This window comes from Hemiscyllium ocellatum, chromosome 1 (assembly GCF_020745735.1).
Source record: "Hemiscyllium ocellatum isolate sHemOce1 chromosome 1, sHemOce1.pat.X.cur, whole genome shotgun sequence".
NCBI lineage: Eukaryota > Metazoa > Chordata > Chondrichthyes > Orectolobiformes > Hemiscylliidae > Hemiscyllium > Hemiscyllium ocellatum.
In genome coordinates, this window is record NC_083401.1 from 115606156 (window position 1) to 115613511 (window position 7356).

A 7356-nucleotide genomic window follows, 5' to 3' on the forward strand; every position below is an offset into this window, starting at 1 on the left:
CAACCCTTTTTTCTTTCTCTTTTTATTTAAGTTTTTTGTAAATAGTGCCATCTTTCTTTGGTAAAAATTCGTTCTCTTCCCATCCAATTTCATAGGCCTGGGTTCTCATCACACCAGAGTCAGAAAACAATTCAAGATATTCCTCCTGTAGCATCTCAATTCCTTTTACTTTCACCAATAGTTGTAACTATCTCAGAAAGGCTAATATTTGGAACCAACCAGATCAAACCTCAAGACAAAACCAACTCCTTCCACAAGGATTCCAACTATAAATACTCTCCTTGACAAGTCACTCTTTAATCCAAGTCCTTTAAATGGGTCCAGTTTATAACCTTCAAACATCCTTTAGAGGACAAATTGTGTCATCATCAAACATCAGTTACTAACTTCCTCAAATATGTTTTTATGGTTTCCCTCCTAGATTGGAAGATTAAGGGAATGCCTCTCCAAAACCTTTAAGCCTTTCTATTTTGTTTTATTTTGTTACAAATGAAGGGATCATTTCTCCTTTGAAATAAAATATCCAAAACTTCAAGTGGTCTGACTCTCTTTAGCAAAAATCAGGGAAGTATTCTCTTGACAATCCTGAGCTAAATCCCTTTCCTAAAAATTTCTGGGAGACATGCTTTATCTGGACCACTGTTATGGTTTAAAAAGCAATTACCTCTCCTGAAATAACCTTTTCGAAGGATTCCTTAGGCATTCCTACTACTGCAATAAGTCACCCATAACATTTCCAGCAATCAGCTTTCATATTTCAGGTCTTATTACAATGGAAGCATTTTATTTTCTTTACATCACTTTTAGCTTCTAGCCTTCCTCCTTTACTCTGTTGGGATTGTCTGCTAGCTCCCTAAGTCTAATGACCTTTACAAAAATGGATTTTCTATTCCTCCAATTTTCTTATTAATTTACACATTGCCACTTTCCATATGTAACTGTTTGTGTGAGATATCAATGTTATTCATCAGAACTATCACTTCTCAGAACTTTCATACTTGACTTTTGTCTCAATAAACCTTGGATGATCACATTACTGTTTCAGAACTCTTTCATAATAATGATTTTCCTCATGTTATCAAAAGCTTACTGTATCTTCACAGATCAAAAGCATTAGTTCAGCAGCATTTGTCTCTCAAAGATCCTATGAATGTCTACTAGATTTTTTTCCAATAAGCCTAAATTCCAATTGATACGCTTCAGAGACAACTTGATAAGCATCGACTATTGCCCTTGTAACAGCTTCATAGACTTTAGACTACTCTTTCACCAGATTGGTTTGCACATTCATAAATGCACTTATCAATTTACTCTGTAACATGAAGGTCCTAGTATCTTTTGACCACTTCAACTCCACAGCTATCTTTACAAATTGAAATATCTTTCAACTCCTTCCTCTGTAAATTCAGACATTAAATGAAGATTGTTAGTTAAGTTGTTCAGTAGAATCAGAATCATTCTGTGAATTACTATCTCATACTTCTTTACTCTCATTTTTTCTCTAGCTAAGTCATTTTATTTGAATTTTCTCAACTCTCTTCTGAATTCAAACTTTTAATTGCATTTCCCGTTCCATTGCACCTTTTTTCTTGCCAATTTAAGCTTTCTTATTCCCAATTCTCTTTCTCATTCTTCTCCCTTTTGATATCACTTTTCTTCCTTCATTTAAGTTTTATTTTCTTCATTTATCTCTCCTCCAATTTTCTTTTTTTTTCAGTTGTCATTGAATCTTAACTCATTTTAATTGTTCAAATCGCTATCTGGTTTCTTTTCTGTTAATTCTAAACTGATGATGGATTATCACTTTAATGATATCATCCTTACAAATTCCTCATTTAATTACCACCTTCATTTTGTTCACTACCTCACTCACGTTAACCCTTGACAAAAATTTCAAATAATCCACTGTTCATGTTGTACTTACAGTAAGATCTTAGAAACATTAAAGGTATTTTAAAAGTCCAACTTTAGTAATATACTTTATGGCAACCTATGCCCAGTACCTCCATGTTTCTTTAAAGATACACAGAAATCTCGAAAATTCAAGGAATTTCAATCTCAAATGAGTACCCATCTTGTCACAGTCACTGCTGATGTTAATACTGGACAAATCAGAACCCAGAGCAAAACTTGTTGAATGAGATTCGAACTATGTTATTTTTAACAATGGGGGACACTTACTGAACACATTGACATGAGTCTGCCAGTGCACTTTTAAGGTAAGACTACAGCAATTCTCGAGACATATAACACTCTTCAGATAGTTGTTTCCTCTGCATCCTCAGATCTACACTCAGTACCATGCACAATCACATGCATAACCTCAACCTTTCTGTCCATGAGCACTGTCTCCCGCTACATCTAAGCTGCTGCAATCCCAAATTCCATTTTATTCTTTCATTCGGGGCTTTAACAAGAAACATTTTTTTTCTTCATTTCAGGTATTAAGGAACAATTCTGAAGAAGTCAATCCAGATATGAAATAATAACTCTTGCTCTTTCCACAGATTCTGCCAGACATGCTAAGTCTCGTCAGCATTCTGTTTGTTTCAGATTTCCAGCATCCACTGATTTTTTTTTTATGTTAGTTGTGATTTGATTGTAGGACTGAATCAAAGGTTGAATGTTCCAAGTGTAATATTAACACAAAAATCAAGGTTGACACTCCAGTGCAATAAGGAGAGTCGCACAATTAGAAGTGCCAGAGTTTGGTTTGGCATTAAATTGAGGCCTAAATTGCTCTTTCAAATATTTCATGGTATTATTTTGGAGAGACATTATCCATGGTGACCTAGCCAATATTCATTTTTTAATCAATAACACCAAAACAGATAATCTGGTAATTATCACATTTCTGTTGGTGAAACCTTGCTGAACACTTTTTGTCTGTCATGGTTCCAAATTTAAAACAGTGACCATACAAAGTACTGCACAGTCAAAAAAATACTTTGAGACACTGCTGATTGTGAAAGGCATCATTGTCATGTCCAAGCATATTGTGAGCTTCAAACTAATTGGTATATCCTTAAAACTGTTCACAAAGGCTGTAAGAAGAGATCATCTGACTTCTTTTGTGCATTAAATGCTTTCTAGTCCCCAGAGAAAATTAAAGGAACCATCCAGTTTGATGCTAACTCAATGTCTTTTTCTCAAAGGCATTCAAAAGGGTAATTTCAAACTGAACTGCTCATTCAGATATGCAGATCCTGGCTGTCTCAAACTCCCAAGGTACGAATGCCCAAGCACTGGATGTATAATCAACCTAACAGTCGTCCTTACTTGGAAAAGGACTTTGAACTAGTGGATTACAGATGGTGATATGGTTATGCTCTTTAATAAAACAAAGAACTGAAGTTGCTTGAAATTTGAAAGCAGAAATTGTTAAAGAAATTCAGCAGGTTTGGCAACATCTGTAAGAGAAAGCAAAGTTAACATTTCAAGTCCAGAGAATGGTCTGGCTAATTTTTTGCTTTTAAAAATAATAGCAGGAAGCTGCTTAGAGACAGAGTTCTATCAGAAAGTCATCAAATCAGCAGTAAGTCACAAAGCTAGTTCAAGTGTACTGCAACTATATAAACTGCTGGTGAGACCACATCTGGTGTACTGACAGCAGTTTTGTTTCCCTTATTTAAGCAAAGTTATTTCTTTGCAGGCAGTTCAGAGAAGGTCACAAGGATGATCCATGGTATGGAGGGATCGTCTTATGTGTAAAGGTCAAAAAGATTGGGATTTTACTCGCTAAGAAATGTCATCTACTGTATCTGATGCACCCGATGTGGTCTCTTCTACATCGGGGAGACAAGACACCAACTTGTGGATCATTTCAGACAATATCTCTGGGACACCCGCACCAACGAACCCCGCTGCCCCGTGGCTGAACACTTCAATTCCCCCTTCCACTCAACCAAGGACATGCAGGTCCTGGGCCTTCTCCATCGCCAAACCCTAATCACCTGACGCCTGGAGGAAGAACACCTCATCTTCTGCCTTGGAACCCTGCAACCACATAGGATCAATGTGGATTTCACCAGTTTTCTTATTTTCCCCTCCCCCCACTTTATCCCAGTCCCAAGCCTCCAACTCAGCAACGCTCCCTTGACCTGTCCATTGTCGTTCCCGTCTATCCGCTCCACCCTCCTCCCTGGTCTATCACCTTCTCCCCCACCTTCATCTACCTATTCCATTCTCAGCTACCTTGCCCCAGCTTCCCCACCTCTCATTAATCTCTCAACTCCCCCGCGCCCCGATGCACAAGCCTCATTCCTGAAGAAGTGTTTATACCCGAAATGTCAGTTCTCCTGCTCCTCGGATGCTGCCTGACCTGCTGTGCTTTTCCAGCATCACACTCTCATCTCTGATCTCCAGCACCTGCAGTCCTCACTTTCGCCTCCCTGTCTATATGTGGTGCAAATTTCAAAGAATCATGTACCTGCACCTCTAGAACAGAGGCACCTACAACACTACCCAAGGTCCTACCATTAATTGTATAAGCCCTACCCTTGTTTCTTGCACTAAAATGCAATACCTCACGCTTATCCAGATTGAACTCTATCTGCCATTTTTCAGCCTATTGACCCATTTGATCAAGATTCCTTTGTAATCTTAGAAAACCTTCTTCACTGCCTACAATGCCACCAAATTTGGGGTCATCCACAAACTTACTAACCATGCCTTTTATAATCTGAAAAACAATGATCCTACTGAATAACAGAGCAGGCTCAATGCACTAAATGGTCTATTTTTATTCCTGTTTTTTATGTATTTAAAGCAGACAATGTAATAAACATCAATTATGAATGGAAGGACCCTCCCCAAACTGTCCCAATGTTGAATTTATGAGTTTCTAGGAAATTTGGCTGCAAGTAGCATTTCAGATTAATGAGAATACACTACTTTTCCAGATTGTCAATTCATCTGAAACATTGATTCATTTAAGGAATTACAGGTCTATCACAAAAAAGCATGGACAATTATAAAAATATATTTTATTTTGTCTGTATTGAATCTTTGCTTGTATGAATCAAATGATTTAGATGTTGCATTTTCTATCATCTGAGGGTATCCACTTTTGACTTAAAACATATAAGAAAGCTTACTGCTGCAGTTGCTTATATTGCGGCAATCACACTGACGGTAAAAAAACACATACCTCTCACATAAACATACTGACCACAGCTGTAAGAAAGCCTAAAATCTGACCCTGACATTAGAGAAATGTCCTTCTTTCCTTTATGACTGTAAATTCTGACATAATCATTAGTTTTGCTTTACGTTTTATTTTGTCCTCATGATAGATAAAGACAGTGAAACACTCCAAAGATACAGGAATTGGTGTAGGCCATTTCACCCTTCAAGCCTATTCTACTACTCATTTAGATCCATGTTGATGAACGTGATCTCTATTGTTCCAAAGCTCATAAGGTTACCTAACAAAAAACTATCAATCTCCATTTAAATTTCAAATAACCTCACGTTACCAGCCTTTTAGAAAAAAAAAGTTTCAAATAATCACAATCTTTTGAGTAAAGAAACATTTCCTGACTTCAATCTTTGATGGCCTAGTTTGAATTATAAAATATGCCCCTTCTTGCTAACTTTCCCCAGTCTCTCTATTCCACCCTATCAAAACAAAACACCCCAATCAAATTTTCCCTTAATCTTCAATACTCAAGAAAATTCAAGCTTCATTTACATAACTTGTACTCATAATTTAATACCTTCAGCCCCAGTATTAAACTGGTAAACTGAGTTGGACAATACAATGTCAGTCAGTAATCCAAATGCATCCTAATCAGAACTTTTAAGAACTGTAACATAACTTCCATCCCTTTGAACTCTGATACCCTTGAAATAAACGTTAACATCCCGCAGATCCTTTTAAGCATATTTTTGTATTTGTCCACTCCTTTTTAGTGCTATCAGTACACTAATACTAAAATTTCACTAATTGTGCACAGTGTCTAGCTTCTCAACATTTAGAAACTATTTTGATAATACTTCAGTCCATGAACTTCTCAAAACTGATGTCCATTTCTCAAATTTACCCACTCAGTTCATCTATCAATGTGCCTCTGCAATTTTCTGCTGCAACCTGTACTGCAACTTTAATGACAACCTCTTGTTTTCATTAAGACAAAATTTATCAGTAGGAATGACAGCACTTGTCTTTCTCCAGCTGCTTACTGAATGCAGTGCTAGTTTCAATAACTGATTACAATATTTCATATTTCATTTGCAGAGAGACAATTTATCTTCAGCAGCTAGAAATCACATGGTCCAAGTCAAGTTGCTAGTTTCAGCATTAAGCATTTGAAAATCTCAAATAGCTTTAACAACTTTACCCCAACAATTGACTAATAATACCTATCAATTTTAACCCTACTGCGAATCCTCTTGCAAGGATGTCTGCCTTGAGAAGTTTTCCTCCTCTCTCTCTCTCCAAGAACCTACCTGCCTATCTTCCTTTCCACCTATCCACTCCACCCTCCTCTCTGACCTATCACCTTCATCCCCACCCCCATTCATAGATTGTACTCTTTGCTACCTTCCCCCATCCTCCTCTCTGACCTATCACCTCCATTCACCGATTGTACTCTATGCTACTTTCTCCCCACCCCCCTCTCATTTATCTCGCCACTGCAGGCACTCTGCCTCTAATCCTGATGAAGGGCTTTTGCCCGAAACATCGATTTTCCTGCTCCTCAGATGCTGCCACTGTAATCTGGACTCTGGTTTCCAGCATCTTCAGTCCTTGTTTTTACCTAATAATACCTATCTACAGCCTGAGAACAGCACCCACTAGTGCTCCAGTTTGTTTAATTCCATTTCTTACACCTCCCAGCTTGATTACAGTGATCTAATTGAAGTGTTTACACAATCAGAATGATAACACAGATTGGTAATCGAAAATAATGGACAGAAACTTAAAAATAAGGCTAATCGCGAGTCAAATCAGGAAGTATTTCTCTGTCAATGACCTCAGGACGTCCTATTTCATCTTGATAGGGAGAGGCTGAAGAGGCTGGAGCTGGTTTCTTTGCAATGTCGGAGGTTTATAAAGTCATTAAGGACGTGGTTAGGGCAAATAAACAATGTCTTTTCCCTGCAGTGGGGAGTCCAAAGCTAGAAGGCATAGTAGTTTGAGGGTGAGGAGGGAAAAATTTAAAAGGGATCTAAGGAGCAACATTTTCATGCAGAGGATGGTGCACGTATACAATGGGCTGCCAGAGGAAGTGGTGGAGGCTGATACAATTACTACAGTTAAAAGGCATCTGGATAGATATGTGAATAGGAAGGATTTAGAGGGATGTGGGCCAAGTGCTGACAAAGATTAGTTTTGGATACCTGGTCAGCTTG